At 42.6% G+C, this 23,927-nt stretch overlaps 1 protein-coding gene across 2 annotated transcripts in view; it reads right to left on the reverse strand.

Moving 5' to 3' along the window:
* The window catches only part of TRERF1 (transcriptional regulating factor 1), a 325,893-nt gene that overhangs the window by 228,337 nt on the left and 73,629 nt on the right, over window positions 1-23,927 (reverse strand). The gene's annotated exons all lie outside the window — the stretch shown is intronic.

Raw genomic sequence — 23,927 nt, forward strand, 5'->3', positions numbered from 1 at the left:
TTCGCGAAGCGCGCGTCTCCATCCCTCCGCCCCGATGGGGGCGGGGAAGGGGTGCAGTAGACCGCGCTGGAAGAGCAGCTCTCTGGGGAGGGGTCTCCATCGCCGCGGCGGGCGCAGCAGGCCGGGGAGGGAGGTTGCCTAGGAGAGGGGCCGGGCGGCGGAGGGGAGGGGAGGAGAGGGGGCGCGGGTGCCGCCGCCGCGCGCGCCCGCCCGCCCCTCCTCGCGCGCCATGACTGTGGAACGTGGTGCCGGGGAGGAGGGACGGCTGCCGGGGGCCGCCCGGGGCTGCTCGGCATTGGTGCGGAAACCCGAGCCCGGAGTCGCTCCCTCGCGCTGTCTCCTCCTCCTCCTCTGCGGGGGAAACCGCTGCACCCAAACCGGGAGCAGCTGCGAGCAGGGGGCAGGGCGCGGGCTGAAAGGCGAGCCAAAGGTTCAAACCTCGGCGGCGCGGGCGCGGGCGGGGGCGGAGGGCAACAGCAGGACGGCCCCCGGGTCCCGAGAAGGCGTGGCAGTGGTCGGCCCAGGTGTCAGGGAACCTGGCCTGAGACCCCTGCATTTCCAAGCTTCTTTCCTGGTCAGAGGAAACGTGAACCAAAGGTAGTTCAGCTAAACAGACCACCTCGAGCCGGGTTCGAGGCATCTCTCTTGAGGGCAAGACAGTATTTTTTACACGACAGAAAGTTACACCATCCATTTTTTTCCGTGGGGGAAATCGTTGCGCCCCTTCCCCCAAAATCTCGCGCAAGAAGAATGACCTCCCGCTACCCAGACCTTCGCCAGTGTCCCCCACCCCACCCCCACCGGGCGCTGGGTGTGGATTGGGCGGAGGGAGGCTATATGGGAGCTTAAAGCATGAGGTCATGGGCGGAGGAGACTGCTGCCAAAAGCACCCGAGGTTTTTGTGTTTTTTGAGGGGTAACGGTTCTCCATCTTCAGCAGTGGAAAGTCCTCCCGCCTCCCCTACCAATTCTGGGGCACGTGGACCAGAGAGTCCCTGAAAGAGGAGGGGACCTGGGCTGTTTCGCTTAATGAGCGTTTGGCGCGTGCCCAGCCCTTTATGGAGCCCTTCCACATAAGCAAAGAAACCGGAGGGACAGCGCACAGTGTTGCGGCGACTGGGAAAGGCTTCAGATGCTCGATGTCCCCCGCCCTCTTTCCTCAGTCCTCGGTCATCTTCCAAGTGGGCTGCTTTCTGCGATAGCTTCCTGTCCGCCTCCGACCCATTCCTCCCAAGCGACTAAAACTCCTAATGACATTATTTTAAAGCCTTAAAAACCCTCCTCCATTGCCCTTAGAATAAAGCCAAGTTGTGATTTCGCCTCTACAGACCTCTCCACCCGCCCAGCTCTTCCTCGGATATTGTAAGCCCCGTCCAGCCTTCTTTGTTCAAGGGGTGGAGGAGAGGGCGCCTAACCTTTCCCCTTCCACCTCTTCTTACTAACTGCTGCTGGACCTTGAAGATTTGACTCAACTGTCAGTAACTTCAAGATGCCTTCTTGAGGGTACACCCAGGTCTCTACCTCAGGGGAAAAGACCTACCCTAGGTCTCCTGGCAGCAGCGCTGTGGCCGGAGTTAGCCCCAGTGGCGGCCTTTTTCCAAGTGGAGAAGGAACAGCCAAGCTAAGCTTGACCACCATCACGGCCCAGGGACCTGAGCGGGAGCTGGCTAGGACAAAACCTCAAAACGAGACCTGGGAAAGCCGCACCGCCCAGAAAACTCAGCCCCTCCACCTCCCACCCAGCATACACACACACCCTTTTAATCTAAAACTCCTCCCTGGGGCAGATAAGGAACCTATTCGGAGGAGAAGTTAATTGCCCCAGGTCAATGTGGAAATTCACAGCCTGTCTTTCCAGCTCCCAAACCAGAAGCTGCAGAGAAGGAGGGATTTGGGATTTGCGGCTACACAGCCAAGGACGCTTTTGTCATCTTCAAAGGACCCCCTTACACCTTACACGCTTGGCCCACTCTGTTCATTGCCAACAGAGAGATGATAATGCCAGATGGTTAGCTCTGCAGGCTCTGACCTTAGGCAAATTACTTAACCGCTTGGTTCAGTTTCTTTGCCTGTAAAATGGGAATGATAGTATTCATATCATAGTGTTATTGTGAGGTTTACATGAGTTATTTTACGTAAGGCCTTAGAACAGAGTTTAAAGCAAGTTACTAATATTTGTGAATAGGGTTGTGTACCCTCCCCCCCACCTTCCAAAGGACTCTAGAAAATCAGATCCCCAGAGTCTTAGCTGATTGAAGCATCAGAAAAATATCTATGGGGCCAGGCGGGGTGGCTCACACCTGTAATCCCAGCACTTTGGGCAGATGAGGTAGGCGGATCGCCTGAGCTGAGGAGTTTGAGACCAGCCTGGACAATGTGGAGAGACCCTCTCCACGTTTATTATTAAAAAATAAAAAAATTAGCCAGGCATAGTGGTGCATGCCTGTAGTCCCAGCTACTGAGGAGGCTAAGGCAGGAGGATGGCTTGAGCCCATGGGGTTGAGGCTGCAGTGAGCAGATTGCCCCACTGCACTCCAGCCTGGGTGACAGCGTAAGACTCTGTCTCAAAAAATAAAATTATATATATATATATATAGAGAGAGAGAGAGAGCGCACACCTAAAGGACTGGGAAAGCACCGGCAGATGCACAGACAATGCATCCCTGATTTTAGCAATAGACTTGACTCCCAACAATGCATACTCTAGAAGGCAATCCACAGGTTGAATAAACCAAGTCCATGAGCACTGGGTCTGAACTCTTTCCAAAATCAGGGTCAGAAGGAGGGTGACTGAAATTAAAATATTAGCTTGGATCTTTGAAATCAGAGTTAGGCTGAAAAAGTCCCAATCTTAGTTCAAAACCTGTCCTGCATGACTGAAGCCCTCCTAGGGCTGCACAAAATGTAATGGAATTATTATTATCATTAGATCCTAGTCTTACCATTCTCAGCACTTATCCCCATAGCAAAAGACCATTTTTAAATATAATTTATTCTTTTGGAATAGGTTGAATGCATTCACATGGTTCCAAATTCAAATAAGAAGTCTCCCTCCCACCCTGTCTGCCACCCACTTGGTTTTCCTTCTCTGGAGGCAACCTGGGTTAGTGGTCAGAAGATGCATTTAACTGTTTTCCAGCTGAGGCCTCGTGAGAACTCCTCAGACACCAATTTAAATCTTTATGTCCAGAACTCCTTTCTCCAATCCAGGTAGAGCCACTGCCCTATCCTATCCCCACTCTCACCCTTCCCCCCTTCAGCCTCAATCCTGAGCAGGCTCTATTAACAATGATGAGCCACCATTTCCTTGAGCTACTAACAAAAGCAAATGTTTAAATACTTTATGGTTCTTTTTCCTCCTCTACATTAACTGCTAACATTTATCGAGTGCTTTCCATGTGCCACGCACTGTGCTAAATACTAGGCATGCATATTCTTATTTAATCTGCCCCAAATCTTCATCATCATCCTTATCTACAGATGCAGACAGAAATGAAGGTTCAGAGAGATTATGTAATTTGCACCAATTTGCATCCAGGGCAACCTGAATCCAAACCCTATCTCTTTTTATTTTTTCTTTTTCTTTTTCTTTCCTTTTTTTTTTTTTTTTTTTTTAAACAGGGTCTCACTCTTGTCACCCCAGATGGCATGCAGTGGCACAGTCTATGGAGGCAATCAGGGTTAGCAGTCAGCTCACTGCGGCCTCGACCTCCCAGGCTCAAGTGAGCCTCCCACCTCAGCCTCCCCAGTAGCTGGGACTACAGGTGTACGCCACCACCCCCAGCTAATTTTTGTATTTTTTTGTACAGATGAGGTTCCACCATCTTGCCCAGACTGGTTTCGAACTCCTGGACTCAAGCGATCTGCCTGCCTCGGCCTCAAAAAGTTCTGGGATTACATGCATGAGCCACCACACCCGGACCCTCTCTCTTAAATAGTGGCCCTTTTGCCTCTCTGCAACACAGGAAAAATTCTGTTAGCCTGCATCAGAAGGAGTGGCATGGAGGCTTTGGAGTTAAGCAGATTTAATGCAAATTATGTGTCCAGTGCCTGCCAGCAATGAGACCTTGGTAAGGTTTCTTAACCTCTCTGAGCTGGGACCATACCTTCTGCATTGGTTTAATATAAAGGTTAAATGCATATAAATAAATGACTTCTAAAATAAATAACATTCTAAAATGTTAGTAACAACTGAATACAATATTTAGATCTTGCGAGGATTTGATTTGAATAAATAAATTAGATTTTTTTTAAAGATATTTTTGAGACAAAATGTGGACAATCAGATATTAAGAAATTAATCATTTTTTCAGACATGATAATGGCATTGCAGTTTTTTTTAAAGTTCTTACCTATTACAGATACATAATGAGGCATTTTGAGTGAAAATATATCTAGGATTTGCTTTCCAATACTCCATCCCCTCCCCATCAAAACACTAAATAAATAAAACAAGATTAGTGAAATACAGAAAATTGTTGAAGTTATTCATTATTCTATTTCCCATATGGAACTTTCCATACTAGTTTCCCTACTGCTATTGAATATTTGACGTGTTTCGAATACATTTGAAATAAATTTATTGTCTGAGATGATCAGGCTGAAAAATCATAAAATGAAATAAATTTAAAAGTAAAATAAATATAACCCTTTTAAGCATTAAAATTAAAAATTATGAGGCTTATAAGCATTAAAATTAAAAATTATGAATTATTATTGTTACAAATAATTACATACATATATTTTTGAAACAGTCTTGCTCTTTCACCCAGGCTGCAGTGCAGTGGCATGATCACAGCTCACTGTGGCCTCGACCTCTCAGGCTCAGGTGATCCTTGCACATCTGCCTCCCAAGTAGCTGGGACTGCAGGTGCACACCACCATGCCTGGCTAAATTTTTCTCTTTTGTAGAGACGGGTTTTGCGATTTTGCCCACACTGGTCTTAAAGTCCTGGGCTCATGGGATCCTCCCACCTCAGCCTCTCAAAGTGCTAGGATTATAGGCATGAGCCACTGCACCCAGCCTAACATTTTTTAAATTAACAAAACACAATGCTAGTACATAATAGGCATCCAGAAATGGCATTTTTTGTCACCATGAGCCATTCAGGGTAGCATGTAAGTCAGACCTGAGCCCTGAAAAGAGGAAGGTAGACCGGTAATTGTTAAGGACTCATTTAATTCCACAGAGGACAGCATATATGAAGGTAAATGGCAGAAGGACTGGGTGACAGGAACAGGCAAATGAAAGTTAGGGGCTGGTTTTCCCTGAAAATGTGCATCACTGCAGAGACGCCTCAAGAATTTATGGACTTGGAATCAGTTGCACTGGGTGAAATTCTCAACTCTGCTTACAGTTCTGCCACCCAGTCCAGAACTGTGACTGACTTCCCTCATTTTCAGTTTAGATGCTGGACCTCTCTGGTTCCTTCCAGTTGTCTAGACTGTCCACAATGCAGCTGGCTTTCCCAAGAGAAGGATCATTTCTGAGGCTACACTGGTTATTTGCCTATCTCAGGAATAAATCAGAGCTGAATGGAAATGTATCCAGTCCATAATCAAACGAAACGTTTTAGGCCCCGTGATCATTTGTGTATTGTTCTTGGAGTAATTTTTCCATGCTCTGGATTTAAGCAGCTGGAATGATTTTTACATATGACCCCGTTTTGAAATGAAAGTTTGTCCTCTTTAAGAGAAAGTGTGCATTTTGGGGAAAAGATAAGACAATATATTTGGTAACTCTTCAAATAAGTGAACCCTTCTATAAAATACTTCCCTTTATATTAAAGGTGGAGCTTTGGGAGAGCTGCTTAAAAACTGGACAAACTGCAGGCATGGAAAAATAGACAAGAGCATGGAGGGGGAAATACCACCTCAGTTGCCTTTCTACCCACTGCTGCAGAATGAAGGCTCAGAGAGGCAACAGGACCAAATGAAGGGGATAGCACAAATCAAGTGTATGCTTTAGGGATGAGTGATGGATATAATTCATGCAGTTGTTGAAGCAGTCCCAGTGATCCAGAGGCAGGTGAGTCGTTCACTTTCAGTGGCAAGTGAAAGCAATGAAACAATAGGGTTGTAGGGTGTTTCTCAAACCCTTGTTTCTTTGCCATCCTTGAATCTGCAACAACCAAAGCAATGAAAACAAAAACAGAAAATTGAGGCACAGGAGGGTTTATGGAACTCCCATTTGAAACCAACAAGGCAGCATAATTTATTGTAGTTACTTCAACCCTCAATTCTGTTAAGGATGGTATTGAGAGAGCTGGCCTTACTCAAGACCAGAGGCCTAACTGATATTTGTTTGGTAATACTAAAAGATTGCTATCTAGGGTAAGTTTCTAGCCAGAGAGAAAAATAGGTTCCAGGATATGAAAAGGTTCTCAGCTTAAGCCATATTTTTTTTTAATTAGCCTATTTAGTAGATTCTGTATCCAATACAAAAAACTAGAAGTGATCAACTGGTTTGGGTAACTCCTAAAACTTCCTGCACCTGCCCAGGAGGTGTGCTTGGGAGTCACACATTTCAGCTATGGCAATAGTAGGTGGCATGCAAGGGATATGGTGGCCCACAATAGTTCCCAGCTTCAAGTTAGTCCCAAATGGCTGGCGTTGTTAGCTGTGAGGGTGAGGAAAAGAGAGAATTAGTTAATTTCCTATTGCAGATGCAAATCTACTAAAGTTTTAAATTGCACAGTGAGTATAGATTACAGCTAGTTTTCCAGATTCCCTAATGGAGCCACATTTCTTTTTAAGTGGGAGAGAGAACACATGAGACCTTGTATCAGAAAGAATTCTGGCAGGAAACAGAATTTTGGAGAGACACACGCATTCAAACCATAACAGCACTGCTTTAACCTCATCCCACAAATTTCTATGTGAGTGTTTTCACTTTTGCTCAAACATATTTTCTAATATCCCTTGGGACTTTTTCTTTGACCCATAGGTTATTGAGATATGTGTTGTTTAATTTCCAAGGGTGTGGTGATCTATCAGTTATCTTTCTGTTACTGATTTCTACTTCAACTCCATTATGACTGGAGAACATACTTTATATAATTTCAATTCTTTTAAATTTTCTTCTATGGCCCAGGATATAGTTTGTCTTGGTGAAGTTTCTATATGTATTCAAAATACATATAGGAGTGTATTTTGGAGTGTATTTTGTGGAGTATTTTACAAATGTACATCAGATTCAGTTGTTTGGTGGTGGTGTTCATCTTTTCTATATTCTTGCTGATTTTCTGTCTAGTTTCATTTATTAATGAGAGAAGAGTATTGAAATCTCCAACTATAATCATGGATTTGCCTATCAGTTTTTGCTTCATGTATCTTAAAGCTCAGTAGTTTAGTGCATATACATTTAGGATTATTATGTCTTCTTGAGACATCGACTTATTTTCTATTACGTAATGTCTCTTTTTATTCCTGTTCATTTTTCTTGCTTTAAAGTTTACTTTTCCTAATGTTAACAGAGCCATTCCAACTTTTGTTGGCACTGTATATCTTTTTACATCCTTTTACTTCTAAGTTATATATGATATTATATTTAAAATTGGTTTCTTGTACACAGCATATCTTTGGTCTTTATTTAAAAAATTTTTTGGACAATCACTATTTTTTAATTGGTTTGTTTAGACCATTGGCATTTAATGTAATTTTTGGCATATTTGAACTTGTATTTACCATTTTTACTATTTGTTTCCTGGTATTCGTTTCTCTATTTCCCCTTTCCTAATTTCTCTTGGATTATTTGAATGTCTTCTGTTATGTATGTTAGACATTCAGGTGTGGTCCCATGAATCCCTTAGGCTCTTTTCATTAAAATAATTTTTTTCTCCCATTAAGATTGAGTAATTTCTATTGACCCATCTTCAAGGTCATGAACTCTTTCTTCAGTCATCTCTGAGCTCTTTCCTACTGAGCTCTTCCAGTGCATTTTTATTTTCGTTATTATATTTTTCATTTAAAAAATTAGGCCGGGTGTGGGGGCTCATGCCTGTAATCCCAGCAGTTTGAGAGGCCAAGGCAGGTGGATCACAAGTTCAGGAGTTTGAGACCAGCCTGGCCAATATGGTGAAACTCTGTCTCTACTTAAAATATATATACAAAAAAAATTAGCTGGGCATGGTGGCGCGTGCCTGTAGTCCCAGCTACTCAGGAAGCTGAGGCAGGAGAATTGCTTGAACCCGGGAGGCAGAGGTTGCAGTGAGCCAAGATTGCACCACTGCACTCCAGCCTGGGTGGCAGGGTGAGACTCCATCTCAAAAAAAAAAAAAAAAATTACTACTCACTTATTTAGATCTTCTATTTCTTTGATGAGATTTTCTATCTTTCCATTTGTTTCAAGAGTGTTCATTTGTACTTCTTTGAGTGTGGTTATAATAGCTGTTTAAAAGTCTGTCTCATAATTACAACATTTGTATTTTTTTCAGGTTGATGTCTGTTGATTGCTTTTTGACTTGTTAGTTGAGATTTTCCTTTGAATGCTAAGTAATTTGGGCTTGTATTCTGGACATTTCTAAGGGTAAAAATTAGGAGGCCTCAAAAATTAGGATTTATTCTAGGTCAATATTTTAATTCTGGACACATATTGGAATCAGCTAGGAACCCCATATCAGCTTGCTTCCAGCAGTCATCCTGTTCATGGAAAGCCTTCTAATTTAGTTTATTTGGGATAATTTTGCTTATTTTGCTTTACTATTATGGAATATATTGGTGTTGCACTCTTTGTGTAGGAATGCAGGGTAAGCTTACTGAATATATTCTTAAACTGAACACTTATTCATCTTCTAGATACCACCTTTTGTCAGAACTCAAGAGTTATGAAGGACCCTTGCCATATCAATGCTTTCTGACTGAGCTTCTCTCTACCTGAATACAAGAGACCCTAATAGTTAGGCAGGAATATAATTGCCCCTAATTCAGCCTGAAGAAGTTAGAGAAGATGGATCCTTGTCCTTCTACAACCCTTAGGATTAAGGGTTCCCTTGTAAAAGGGAAGGGGGAATTGTCAGAAGCGTTTAAACCAGAGCGATTCCATCTTGTATAGAGGCTGAGTAAAACAGGGCTGAGACCTACTGGGCTGCATTCCCAGGAGGTTAGGCATTCTAAGTCACAGGATGAGATAGGAGGTAGGCACAAGATACAGGTCGTAAAGACTTTGCTGATAAAACAGTTTGCAGTAAAGAAGCCAGCCCAAACCCGCCAAAACCAAGATGGCAACGAAAGTGACCTCTGGTCATCCTCAGTGTTCATTGTACGCTAATTACAATGCATTAGCATGCTAAGAGACACGCCTACCAGCGCCATGACAGTTTACAAATGCCATGGCAACATCAGGAACTTACTCTGTATGGTCTAAAAAAGGGAGGAACCTTCAGTTCTGGGAAGTGCCCACCTGTTTCCTGGAAAACTCATGAATAATTCACCCCTTGTTCAGCATATAATCAAGAAATTACTGTAAATATCCTTAGTCTAGCAGCCCACGTTGCGCTTATCCTATGGAGTAGCACATTCTTTATTCCTTTACTTTCTTAATAAACTTGTCTTCACTTAAAAAAAATTAGAATTTGTTAGCAGGTTTTTCAGGTTTAATATCATTACAGACCAGTGGAAGATGAAAGAAAGTTGTCGATAATTGGATATACTTTTTGAAAAAGTATGCACTATGTATGCCTACTTTTGAAAGTGTGTGCACTGCATATGTAAGTAAAAGTTGATGTTGAATTCTATTGCTTTTTAGCAAGTAAAGAGTATTATTGTTTTCTTTTTCTAAGCAATACTATAATATAGTGGTATGCAAGTTAGAGCCATACTACTTATTCAGTTACTAAAACATTTTTTGATAGCTGTGGCCGTAGCCCCTTGGGTCTGTCTCCACTAGGCCCCCACTATCTCAGCTTTTTCTTTGGAGAATCCCAAACTTTCCTTAATCCAGGAACTAAAGAGTTAATGCCTGGCTGGGCAGGGAGCCTCCTGGACCCTGCAACAGTACTGTGGTTGAAGACTATTTGGATTGATCAAGGCCAGTGTCCACTGGTCATTAAATATTTGAAATGTCACGTCTGCCAGTATTTTACAGCCTTTTATAGTTTACAAAAGATGTTTACCTATATTGTCTTGTTTAAGCTTCACATTAACTCTGTGACATCACTTGGGATTATTATTGCCATCAGAAAGCATTTTATAAAATTAACACATGATCAATGTGGCAAATGAATTAGTGTTGGAGAACTCTAGGCTCAGAAAGGTTGTCACTTATCCAAGGTCTCATGCGTATAGGCAACGGAGCCTAAACTCCTGATAGCTTCAAGAATGGTACACAACTTAAATGCTCTGAGTTTTGGGGGAGAAGTATTTTACTCTGCGCTGGGTGGATCTGAGAAGGCAACTGAGGTGCTGGTGGGATCTGAGTTGGAAGAGAGGAAGAACAAGGATAAATTTCACAAGAACAACGGTGTCTTACTCAGAAACAGTAAGAAATGTGGCCCAAATGTAGTAAAAACAAATCACACTTCCATGACCTTTTCAGTGCCCCTTCTCTGGAGGTGTTGGAACTGAAATTCCACACGGCTTGGCCACAGAGAGCACCTAAGGCAAACCTCTCCTCCACTACATTGCCTGCTCAATTCTGGATTGCTTTTGAAGGAGGCAGGAAATGAACATCCATGAGCAATGGGAACAATTTGCTCACATAACACTTCTTTAGCTCACTTAACACAAGGATTGGATCCAGGTTTTGTGGAGCTTGAATCTTACACAATTTCGGGCTTCTTAAAAAAAAAAAAAAAAAAAAGGAAACATAACTAGAAATAAAAAGTTAGGCACAGGACTTTGGAAAGAACTCCGAGGGTCCAGAAGGTTAAACTTCATTAGTGTCACAGAATATCTACTTGTGCTTAACAGTAGTAACACATCTGATACAAGGAGGGTAAATTATCCCATTAAATAACAGCAGAGTATTTCCCACTGTATATTCACCTCTGCTTAACAGTGATTTTAAAAATCTACTAAAAGGAACAAAAAATATTCAATGATTAGCATGAGAATATATTTTAAATGGTATCTGTGCTATTAGCTTCCAAGGTATTATTTTTTCCCTCTAGTACTTTTTAAATCGTTTTATTGAGGTATAATAAACTGCCCATATTGATGAGCTTTGAAATAAGTATATACCCACAAAAGTACCACCACCACCAAGATAATGAATATATCTATCATCCCCAAAAGTTTCCTCCATCACCCTCAAAAGTTTCCCCATGCCCCTCTGTAATTCCTCCATCCAGCCCCCTCTGTACCTCCCTCGTACCTCTGCCCCTACTTTTTCATATGTTTTTATCTATTTTGTTAGCATTTTAAGGCAGAAGGGTAAATCCAGTTGCTGTTATTCCACCTTATCCAGAAGTAGAAGTCTCTGAGCTTTTTTTTCTTTTTTTTTTTTTGAGATGGCATCGGGCCAGGTGTGGTGGCTCACGCCTGTAATCTCAGCACTTTGGGAGGCCGAGGCAGGTGAATCACAAGGTCAGGAGTTCGAGATGGCGTCTTCCTCCGTTGCCCAGGCTGGAGTGCAGTGGCGCGATCTCAGCTCACTGCAACCTCCGCCTCCCAGGTTCATGCCATTCTCCTGCCTCAGCCTCCCAAGTAGCTGGGACTACAGGTGCCCACCACCACACCCGGCTAATTTTTTGTATTTTTAGTAGAGACAGGGTTTCACCATGTTAGCCAGGATGGTCTCGATCTCCTGACCTGGTGATCTGCCCACCTCGTCCTCCCAAAGTGCTGGCAATACAGACGTGAGCATTTTTTTTTTTTAACACAGAAAAATATTAACAACCCAAACATAAAAGAAAGGAAGAGATACTCCTTTAGGGTAAGTATGGTTTTGAACAGAGAAACTAGAAGACCAATAACCCACACATAACTTTCCCATCTTAAGGGCAAAAGTGGAGACCACAGCTAAAGGTGTGTCCAGTTCAAAAGAGTCTTTCTTTGCAAACTCATAGAAGCACTTTTGGGATGTCATCATCAATGCAGAAATCACATAAAAGGAGAATACTACAGACTTTCTTTCCATACTTGACTGGTCATAAATGCACAATGGAATTAATTTTCGTTTCTGTTTCTGTAGATTCTGGCCACAGTCTAAGAGGGGCATGAGCCACTATTATGCTGAGTGTGTACTTGTGCCCAAGTAAAGTTTCTGTCTGCATAAGGTAATTGTTCAGTTCTTCACTTTGCTCGGTCAATAGTGTTCACTCAACCCCTGCTGTGTGTAGTGGAGGCACTGTGGGAATTTACGGAAGCCCTGGCATCCTTCCTAACCCTCTGCCTCGGCTCTGGAAGATGCCAAGCTGGTTTGTCATCTAAAGTTGGGTTCACATGCCCCTTCTAGGGCCACTCAGCCCAATCATTTTTTCATTTGGAAGTACCTGCCAACTATACATTTCAATTAACATTGTTTCCTGAACAACTTGCCTTGTTTAATCACTAAATACTTTTTTTTTTTTTTTTTTTGAGATGGAATCTTGCTCTGGATTGCTTGCTCCCAGGCTGGAGTCCAGTGGCACAATCTCAGCTCACTGCAGCCTCCGCCTCCCAGGTTCAAGCGATTCTCTGCCTCAGCCTCCTGAGTAGCTGGCATTCCAGGCGTGTGCCACCACACCCAGCTAACTTGTGTATTTTTAGTTGAGATGAGGTTTCGCCATGTTGGCCAGGCTGGTCTTGAACTCCTGGCCTCAAGTGTTCCGCCTGCTTTGGCCTCCCAAAGTGGTGGGATTACAAGCATGAACCACCGCACCCAGCCTAAATACTTTTCAAATGCATGTTCTATCTTCTGAATTAGATCATAAAGTTTCTAAAGGCAAGAACTTACTCATAATTAGTATTCTACTCCTTAGCATCTCTCTCCTCATCACAGGCCCTAGCACAGCTTGACATATATGTATTTTACTTTCAAGTATAATTTGTCCTTATATAATTAACATTTGTTCTGTTTTGGAACTGTTAGATAATACAGACAAACAAAAATAATTTTTTTTGTTTTTTTTGGCAAGGTCTTCCTCTGTCACCCAGGCTGGAGTTCAGTGGTGTGATCATGGCTCACGGCAGCCTCAACCTCCCAGCTCAAGTTATTCTCCTGCCTCAGCCTCCTGAGTAGCTAGAACTAGAAGTGTATGCCTCCACATCTGGCTGATTTTTGTTATTTTTTTTGTAGAAACGGGGTTCTACTATATTACCCAGCTGGTCTTGAACCCCTTAGCTAAAGCAATTCGCCTGCCTCAGCCTCCCAGAATGCTGGGATTACAGATCTGAGCCACTGTGCCGAGCCTAGAAAAAGTTTTAGTTATCCATAATTCCATCATCCAAGAATAACTACTGTTAACGTTTTATATACAATATACACCAATCAGTAAGGATATTTGGCCCAAGAGAGCTAAGATATTAATGGAATGAATTGAAATATACACAACCACAAGAAAGAAAAGCAAGAGTTGCACTTACTGATGTTTCTTCTGGCCTAGGGCAGGCAACAAAATAAGTGTGCCTTTAGAGACCTGGTCAAGCATGCTGGTCAGAAAATGCTTCTCCTCATCAGTTTTTGGGATCCTTATAGCATGAATGAAATCTGTCCTTCCACAGGAATGTCAATTGACTTAAGAAGTGTGGTTCCATGGGCTGGGCTCCGTGGCTCATGCCTGTAATCCCAGCACTTTGGGAGGCTGAGGTGGGAGGTTTACCTGAGGTCAGGAGTTCAAGACCAGCCTGGCCAACATGGTGAAACCCCATCTGTACTAAAAATACAAAAACGAGCTGGGTGTGGTGGTGTGTGCCTGTAATCCCGGCTACTCAGCGGGCTGAGACAGGATAATTGCTTGAACTCAGGAGGCGGAGGTTGCAGTGAGCTGAGATTGTGCCACTGCCCTACAGCCTGGGTAATAGAGCAAGACTCCGTCTCAAAAAAAAGAAAAAAAAAAAGTATGGTTCCCCCCACCAGCAACAGCATCAGCATCAACTGGGAACTTGTTTAGAAATGCAAATTCTCAAGCCCCATCCTGGACCTACTGAATCAGAAACTCTGGGAGTGAGCCCAGCGTTCTGTGTTTTAACAAGCCTTCAAGTGATGCTAATACACAGTAAAGTTTGGGAAGCACTATCTAAAGTCTGGGCTTGTATCCTGTTCTGTGTTGAACTCTCTGTTTCAGCATCTGGTGTCCAGAAGGTCAAAAAGAATCTGTTAAATAAAGAATAAAAAAGGCCAGGTGCGGTGGCTCACGCCTGTAATCCCAGCACTTTGGGAGGCTGAGGCGGGCGGATCACGAGGTCAGGAGTTCAAGACCAGCCTGATCAACATAGTGAAACCCCACATCTACTAAAAATACAAAAAATTAGCCGGGCGTGGTGGCAGGCGCCTATAATCCCAGCTAATCGGGAGGCTGAGGCAGGAGAATCTCTTGAACCCGGAAGGCAGAAGTTGCAGTGAGCTGAGATCGTGCCATTGCACTCCAGCCTGGGAAAAAAAAAAAAAAAAAAAAAAAAAAAAAAAGAATAAAAATACCGCTTAGAGGTCAGTTTTTAAAATTATTTTATCATGGAATATTTCTCATAGAAATATGTAAAGTATATCATGACTACCTAGTATATCCAGCACTATCTATATCAGATTAAATCTCAACATTTTGTCACATTTCTTTCAGAATTTTTTAAAAGAATAAAAACATTGTAGATACAACTGAGGGTTTTCTGTGTATCCTCTTCCCAGCCTCATTCTTCTTCTTCTCTATAGATAACCCAGATCATGAAGTTGGTATTAATTATTCTTATACATGTTTTATGCTTTTATTCATGTATCTATAAACAATATATGGTATTGTTTTACAGGATTTTAAACTATTTAAATGGTATCATGTTCTATATACCCTGCAATTAGCTTTTCTGTTTTGTTTTTGAGATTTATCATTGTGCAGACACAAAGCTGTGATTCATCATTATGACTGCTGTATAATATTCCTGTGTATGAATATATGATGATATGTGAATCTGTTCTTCTATTGATGACATTTAAATGTTTTCAATTGAGTTTTTTCACTGTTAAAAGCAGTGCTGCCACAAACACACAAATCATCTGATGCAACCAAATAGTGTTTCTCTAAGGTATTTACCTAGGGGTAGACTTCCAGGGTTGTGGGATATGAGCATTTCCAATCTTAATAGATGAAATCAAATTGCTCCCCAAAGTGATTGCACCAGTAATTCCACCTTTTCCTGAGGTTTGGTATTGTTAGATTTTAAAAAAACATTTTTTGCCAGTTTGGTGAGTATGAAATAGTATCTCATCGTTGTTATAAATTTTTCATTACCTTAATTTCTAGTGATGTTGTGCATCTTTTTACATTCTCATAGGCCACTTGGCTTTGAAAGACATAAAATTAATATATATTTGCACCAAGACATAAATTCCTGTATCATCTCCATTTCTGAAAGAGAATTTGGATAAGGAGAAAGCCTGTGAGAAAGGAGAAATTGGAAATAGCCCTGCAAAGGGAGCAGATGGAGTGAGGGGAAGATTGGAGGTACTATTTGCCTGCCTTGGGCTTCTTTCCAGTGCCAGCCCTGGCCAACTGTCTCATCAGCCCTGTTTCCTTCCCACGAAACTGAAGTCCCATGGAGAGGCTGTAGTAAAATCTTGACTGAGGAAGGCTTTTTCTGGTCCTGGGTTTTTAGGCTTTTTTGATTCAAGACTAGTTAACCCAGTGGTTATTAACAAGAAATGTACATCCCTACTTGGGTGTGTTTAGGACATTTTGGGTGAGTTTTTGATGATCACAATGATTGGGGGGTTGGCATTACTGGCATGAGTGGAGTGGGAATGGGGTGCTACACTTCCTTCAATGGATGGGACGGTCCCACTTAGCAAAGAATTTCTCTTGTCCACTGCACACAACTTTCAAAAGTCCTGCTGGATATTTATATGAGTGAAAACCTGCTTACAATAATTAAACCTAAAGTCTAACTCTGTTTTCTGTATAACCACAAAGTGTTTTGTCACAGGTTTGCAATGATTTTTACAGGAATATAAACTGCTATTTAAATTGAGAGACATTTATAACTATGGTTTTTTTTTTTTTTTTGAGAACTTTACCAAATGTGGTTAACTCTTTGACAGATTTAAAAAAAAAAAAAAATCTACCACCCAACAATACTGATCATGGTATTTAAATCACCAATACAAGCCACACACCGATACCAATCTACTATTGAATTATCATCTTCACAGTGATTCTACATATGGGTGCAAGCATCTGACAATTGCATTATGACTTCTATTATAGTGAGGCCTGAGCATTTTAATGATAAACTGTTCTCCTGTCATCATTTCTTTTTTATATTTGTTTATTATACTACACTTACTTTTAAAATTTTATGTGTAGAATGATCATATTATCCATGAATTTCATTTTGGCATAGAAAAAGGGGCAGTACAAAATATTTATAGATAGCCAGTGACCTTGATAAAGAAATTTAGGCCAAAAGCATTAAAAAAAAAAAACTTATTTTTCTCAAAATCACACAGTTGGTAATTGAGAGAAGAAAGATTTGTACCCATTCTTGATTGACTCTTTCCATTATGTCACCCTACTTTCCAAAGCAATGGACTCCATCTAAATAACAACAACAATAGCTCACATGTACATGACACTTGATATGTGCCAGGCACTGTTTGCTATGGTTTGAATGTGTCCCCTCCAAAGTGTAGAGGTTGCCAATGTAATAGTACTGAGAGGTGAGGCATTAGAGAGGTGAGGTAATTAGGCCATGAGGGCTCCTTGTGAATGAGATTGAGTAAGGAGAGGCTTCACTCATGTTTAGCTCTCTTGCCTTCTGCCTTTGTCCATGTGAGGACAGAGCATTCCTCCCCTCCAGAGGATGGAGCATTCAAGACAACATCTTGGAAGCAGAGACTAGACTCTCACCAGACCATGAATCTGCAGGTGCCTTAATCTTTGACTTCTCAGCTTCCAGAATTGTCAGAAAATAAATTTTGAATATTTATAAATTACCCAGTCTCTGATATTTTGCTATAGCAGCACAAAATAGACTAAGACAGTCATGAGTTTTACATTTACTAACACTTTGACCCTCATAACACGGTGAGAACTGTTGCTATCTTCACTGTGTTGGGATGATTGATCCCTAACTGTCTGGCTCTTCATCAGTTCATTGTATCATGTCAAAGGCAGAATCAGGACGCCAGGCAAACCCAACTGAGGCATTTGGGCTGTAGAAATGAAGAGAAATGGACACATCCAATGAAGAAAAATGAACACACAAAACCATTGCTTAAGTGTCAGAATATCCCAGAGGAGCTTCTGGGGTTATATGGATCCCCTGAAACTGTAGGAAAATAATGTATCTATGTGTGTGTGTATTTGCACATGATTCTAGGGAGCAAATCCATGGTTCTCATTGGATTCTCAAAGGGGTTCCCAACCACAGAAAAGTTAGAACCACTGGTACAAAAGCATATCAGCAGGACTTGGTGACCAAGAAGATCTAGGCCCAGAACTTCCCAACCCAACGCAGGAGTATGGGAACTGGCTGAGTGCTGGGATAGAAATTCCCCTTGTTCTCAAGGCTGCTGGAGCTTCTTTATTCTTATTGGCATCTCCATGTAGGAGCAGCCTCTTCATTTTGGTTTGCTCAAAAGCAAACCCTGAGAAAATCGATATGCTGTGCAAATAGGATTCATTTCTGTGTGTTCAATTATATGTGAACGAGTAGAAGGCACTGATGTAGGAAGAAAATGGGGAGAAAGAACATATCCTAAGAGCATGAGTGAGGCCTGAAGAGCCACTCAGTACACAAAAGGCTATCAAGCTTTTTCTGCCCCAACACATCTAGGGAGGTAAAGAGGGCAGAGACCACCAGGAGCCACATTAGCATCTAATATGCAGGGGGCAACTTGGGAGGGAGCCGTTGTCAGTGTGCCATCCATAGCCCCTCAGACCACCTGGGAAACCACCAGCTTTGGTGGAAGTTCTTGTGCACACCAATAGTTTCATATCCCAAGTACCTGCTTCTTCCACCTCTGAGCCTTCTCTGGCTCAGTACTATGTCAATCCTTGCTCCCAGGAGCAATAATAAATCAACAAGGGTGGGAGTTGGGGAATAAGTACTTCAGCTTCCTTGTCCTGGCTGGACGATTCTTTTTTGAGACAGGGTCTTGCCCTGGGGCCCAGGCTGGAGTGCAGTGGTGCAATCTCAGCTCACTGCAACTTCTGCCTCCTGGATTCAAGCAATTATCCTGCCTCAGCCTCCCGAGTAGCTGGGACTGCAAGCACATGCCACCCCGCCCGGCTAATTTTTGTATTTTTTGGCAGAAACCAGATTTCACCATGTTGGCCGGGTTGGTCTCGAACTCCTGACCTCAAGTGATCTGCCTGCCCCAGCCTCCCAAAGTACTGGGATTACAGGTGTGAGCCACCATGCACAGCCCTAGCTGGACAATTCTGAGCTGTGTTTTGCACTGTCTTTCAGAGAGTCCCCAGCGGGATTGGGCCTCAGTTGCCCACAGCAGTAGCCTGCTCGTTGATGCATCCTCCTTTATCAACATTTCCTATTTTCTTGTCTCAATTCCCCAACCTCTCACTGTGCTTCCTGGGACCACCTCTGAAATAAACTACTTATATCAAAACCCTTTTCTTTAGGTCTGCTTTTAAGGGAGCCTAAGTTAAGACAGCACCTTTGGAGAGCATATGTCAGTTGAGAATTCTGACCGTATAGACAAGGCCTGTGGCAGACTTTGTACAATATCTGGCCAGATGCACCATAACTATGTCATAGGTGGGTAGGTGGGGAGGAGTCAAGAGCTCAAACCTTTGTAGGATGAATCTAAAGTACTTCAAAAACCAGGGGCAGGGGGCCAGGGGAAAGCATTAGTCCAAATCCTGAAATGGGAAATTTTATGTGTAATTTAAAAGGCTTCATACAGTGAGGCCTATGCCATAATGGCTCAAGAAACAAATTCCAGAAAGCCAATTTATTTTATTTTTATTTTTTATTTTTTTCTGAGGCAGAGTCTTTCTCTGTAGCCCAAGCTGGAGTGCAGTGGCAATTGCAACCTCCGCCTCCCGGGTTCAAGTGATTCTCCTGTCTCGGCCTCCCAAGTAGCTGGGATTACAGGCATCAGCCACCACGCCCGGCTAATTTTTTCTATTTTTAGTAGAGACAGGGTTTCGCCATGTTGGCCAGGCTTGTCTCGATCTCCTGACCTCATGATCCGCTCACCTTGGCCTCCCAAAGTGCCGGGATTACAGGCGTGAGCCACTGCACCTGGCCCAGAAAGCGAATTTATAAACAGGCCTTCAAAGAACAATCATGTTCAACCAAGGCCTCTGCAAAGGCTGTACAGTTTATCCCCTGGCTGCAGGGACAAGTGGGATTGAATTCCAGCCTGCCCTATTCTAACCAAGCTGTGAACCCACGTGAAGGGTCTATTTCTTCTTCTTTTTTTTTTTTTTCCTTAAGATGGGGTCTCACTCTGTCACCCCGGCTGGAATACAGTGGCACGATCATAACTCACTGCAGCCTCGACCTCCTGCGCTTAAGCGATCCTCCCACCTCAGCCTCCCAAAATGCTAAGATTACAGGCGTGAGTCACGGAATCTCGCTGGGTCTACATTTTTAAAATTTGCATAAAGGGGGTTATTCACATATAGCCCTTTGTGCAACTACCCCATCTCTCCTGGTTCACCCTAAAAAATCAGCTAAGTTTCATCTTCAGATCCAAAATGTCATTGCTAGCAATATGGTCTTTATAACAATATTCCACTGATCTTGAACAAAAGCAATTTGAAAGCCCCAGGCTGTTTGTTTTAATGGAATTTTCCTCATGTGAAAAAGTAAGCATTGCTGTTGTATTATTAATGGAGTTTTATCCTTTTTTCCACCAAGTTGACAGTTTTAGTATCATGTTGGTATGATTTATTCTACTAAATGATTAGAATACTTCTGTGCCATATTTCTATCTTCCTTTTCTAAATTGGAAATGTTTCTATTCTTGCTGCATTTGTCCACCATTTAATGAGATTTGAACTTGTTTGCTTTGTATTGAATGAGATTAAACCCCTTGCCAGTGTCCACCCTCAAGTCTTTGTGTTGGGGAGGCCCCATTATTTGGGCAAATGGATGGTTATTCTCAGCAATAAAAATGAGCAAATAATGTGAAAGCACCCATACCTCAAAACGCAGAAGGGTGACCTCTGTTTGACCTTGAGATCTGCACACTAAAGAGAAAAGTTTCCTAACAGACAAAACAAGCTGCGAGCCAGAGAGAAAGAGAAGATTGCTTACTTTCTGATTACTTTGTTTAAACCAAGCTCCTCTCTGGTTTATAATCCTTTATGGGAGCATATTAAGAAGGGGCAGCTTAAGGTCTGTTTAGATTGGAAAAGAATCGTGAAATAAACAATTAATATTTAGGAAAAAGACCCAGAACGCTTTATTTGTAGACTTTTTCTCCTCTCATTTAATGAATAATAGCCTTGGACTGTGGTCTTGGGCTTCTCGTGCATTTATTTTAATTACTGTTGTCATATATTCATTGGTTACACTCTTTGTACTATTTTGGACAATCCAAAATTAGGGGAATTCGTTGGAGTAAATATTTCGATCATTTCTGCTGGTATGAGTTGTATAGAGAATACAAGAGTGTCAATTCCAGGAACAGGGAAACAAATTCAATGCTCATATTTTATCCTAGAAAAGAGGTCTGGGAACTTTTGCTTTGGGTGATTTTTAAAAAGCAGTCAATACTCCTTCCCATCTAGCCTAAGACTCCATGATGCCCCAGCCCAGTGTCTGGTCCGCTTGGTCGCTGATGATCCTGCCCAGAGCAGATCTGCTCTGCCCAGTCTCGGGGCTTCTGCTCAGGTCAGCTCCTCCTGCTGAGATGGCCTCCTAGTTTTTTGTAGCTACAAATTCTACACCTCCTCAAAAGAGAGATCAAATCCTGGTTCTCCTAAGAAGTATTTCTTGGGAGGCCTGGACACCTTCTCTTCCTCCACCAAACTTCTCTGCCGCTCACTGCCTGGCCCTTTTGAATATATTATTAATTGTCTTTTCAAGCCTACAGGTTCTTATTTCTCCAGGTAAATTCTAACTTCTTTAGGCAGAAATTATAAGTTGCCATCCAAAAATCCATTCTTCCCTGCTTTTTAGTAACAGAATCCCAATTACTCAGGGTGGCGAACAACCACATAAAAATTGCATTTTCTAACCTCCCTTGCCAAGTACAGTAATGTCAATACATTCTGATGAATAAGATATAAGTTCTTGGCGGGGCACACCGGCTCATGCCTGTAATTGCAGCACTTTGGGAGGCTGAGGTGGGCAGATCACCTGAGGTCAGGAGCTCAAGACCAGCCTGTCCAACATGGTGAAACCCCATCTCTACTAAAAATACAAAAATTAGCAGGGTGTGGTGGTGCCCGCCTGTAATCCCAGCTACTTGGGAGGCTGAGGCAGAAGAATTGCTGGAACCCGGGAGGAGGAGGATGCAGTGAGCCAAGATTGTGCCACTGCACTCCAGCCTGGGTGGCAGAGCAAGACTCCATCTGAAGAAAAAAAAAAAAGATATAAGTTCTAAAAAACATTAGAACTTACAGGAAGATTGCTTAAGGAGAGCAGATTCTTCAGGAAGGCCGGACCTTTTGTCCTCTCCTGCTTTCACACTCCCGCTGCCTGAGGTGAAGAGGGATGAAGAAAAGAGCTAAGAAAGCTATCTTGGACCATCGGGTAAACTTCAGGATGGAAGCCACTGACTAAAGACAACGGAGGAGAAAGATGCAGGGAGCCCAGTGTCCAATGGCTTTGTAGAGCCACTCTTACATTCCTGGACTATCTCCTCTAGACTTCTTTTCTGTAAATGAATAAGCTTTTTATGTTTAAGCCATTGTTGTTTAATATAGTCAAACCCACTTCTTCTCTGGTCCATCTTCTTAAGGGCAGACCAGCTTGTTAAATCATGGTGTCTCCAGCAGTGTCAGATATAGTACATGATAAATTCTAAACAGCTATTTGTTAAAGCTTGAAAATGTTTTCCTTCTGACCTAAAACAGCTCTCATCTTGATTCATAATAGAATTGCTCTCTTTAAAATTATATCCATTGATCTGATATTCCAATTTCAAAAGTTCACATTTTTCAACTTTTGGAAATCTAGAAAAAGTCCCACGAGCTCTCATAATCATGCCATGGCTGACTTCAAAGAATGTAAAAGTTTCTCCTGTCATCTAGAAGATGAGCTGAAGGGAATCACCACAGAGGCCTACAGCACCCACAGGGGTAATTTTCAGAGGCTGCTGCTGAATGTCCTGTCTGCCAAATGTCACGTATCTGCTCCTCACAGCTGGAGGAAAAATGATGGTTTCTGACTCTCTGCCTTCCAGATATTCTGTAAATGCTTCTCATTGGCAGAATCTTTCCTGGGATCTACTGGCAAGGGATTTGGAGAAATATCGTTCCCAAGCTTCCAGCTCACCTATCAGTTAGGATGCCTTTTTTTCCCCAATAAAAATAACTCTAACTCAATTTAGTTTAAATTATAAGGAAATATTTTGGCTCTCATCACTAAGATTCCAGAGGTAGTCAAGTTTAAGACTGATCCAGTATCTCTAGCTCTGTTTCCCTGCACTTCAGTTGGCCTGAACTTATTTGTGTATTGTCTTCACCCTCAGGTTGGTGTTAGGATGGCTAGCATTCTAGGTCTTCCCACGTTTCCAACCCCTGGAAAAGCTGATGTTCGGTCCCCAGAATGGTTGCTAACAGACAGTTCAGCCCATCTGTTTCTCCCACTCTGCCTCATCAAGCATCAAATTCTATCACATGCCCGCAATCACTCATCCCTAAGTCCAGAAATCCAAAACACTCTGAACATCGAAAGATTTTTTTCTTAAGTTTGGTACAAACACAATTGGCAGCACAAACTGACCTGATATAAGACTATTCAGTTCAGTTCAGGTATTTATTCCATTTAGCATGAATATCTACATGTTTTCTTTACAGAATAATCAAGTTGGATTACAAGGTATTGCCCCACACCTCAAAGAGGGCATTGAGTAATATATGGTAAAATTACAATATTATTTATCTAGTATCCAAACATTCTGTGTGTGTGTGTGTGTGTGTGTGTGTGTGTGTGTGTGTGTGTGTGTGTCAGGGTCTCACTCTGTCGCTGAGGCTGGAGTGCAGTGGCAAAATCATGGCTTACTGTAGCCTCAACCTCCCGGGCGCAGGCAATCCTCCCACCTCAGCCTTTTGAGTAGCTGAGACTACAGGCGCGTGCCACCATGCCAGGCTAATTGTTTGATTTTTGTAAAGATGGGGGTCTCGCTATGTTGCCAGGACTGGTTGCTGATTCCTAGGCTCAAACAATCCTCCCATCTAGGCCTCCCAACGTGTTGGGATTAGAGGCATGAGTCACCGTACAAGGCCCCAAAATTCTGAGTTTCAAAACACATCAGGTCCTAAAAGTTTCAGATAAAGGATTGCAGACTTTGAGAACAATTCATTCCCTGTGTTCCCTATGGCACACTGACAAAATGGAATCTTTATGTGTTTGTTTTAAATTATATTTATGAAAGAGTTCTTTTTTTTTTTTTTTGAGTCGGGGTCTGACTCTTGTTGCCCAGGTTGGAGTGCAGTGGTACAATTCTGCCTCCTGGGTTCAAGCGATTCTCCTGCCTCAGCCTCTCCAGTAGCTGGGATTACAGGCACCCACCACCACACCCAGCTAATTTTTTGTATTTTTAGTAGAGACAGGGTTTCGCTATGTAGTCCAGGCTGGTCTCGAACTCCTGACCTCAGGTGATCCACCCACCTCAGCCTCCCAAAGTGCTGGGATTACAGGAGTGAGCCACCGCGCTTGGCC

The sequence above is a fragment of the Hylobates moloch genome, unplaced genomic scaffold (genome assembly GCF_009828535.3).
Source record: "Hylobates moloch isolate HMO894 unplaced genomic scaffold, HMol_V3 SCAFFOLD_20, whole genome shotgun sequence".
Taxonomy (NCBI): domain Eukaryota; kingdom Metazoa; phylum Chordata; class Mammalia; order Primates; family Hylobatidae; genus Hylobates; species Hylobates moloch.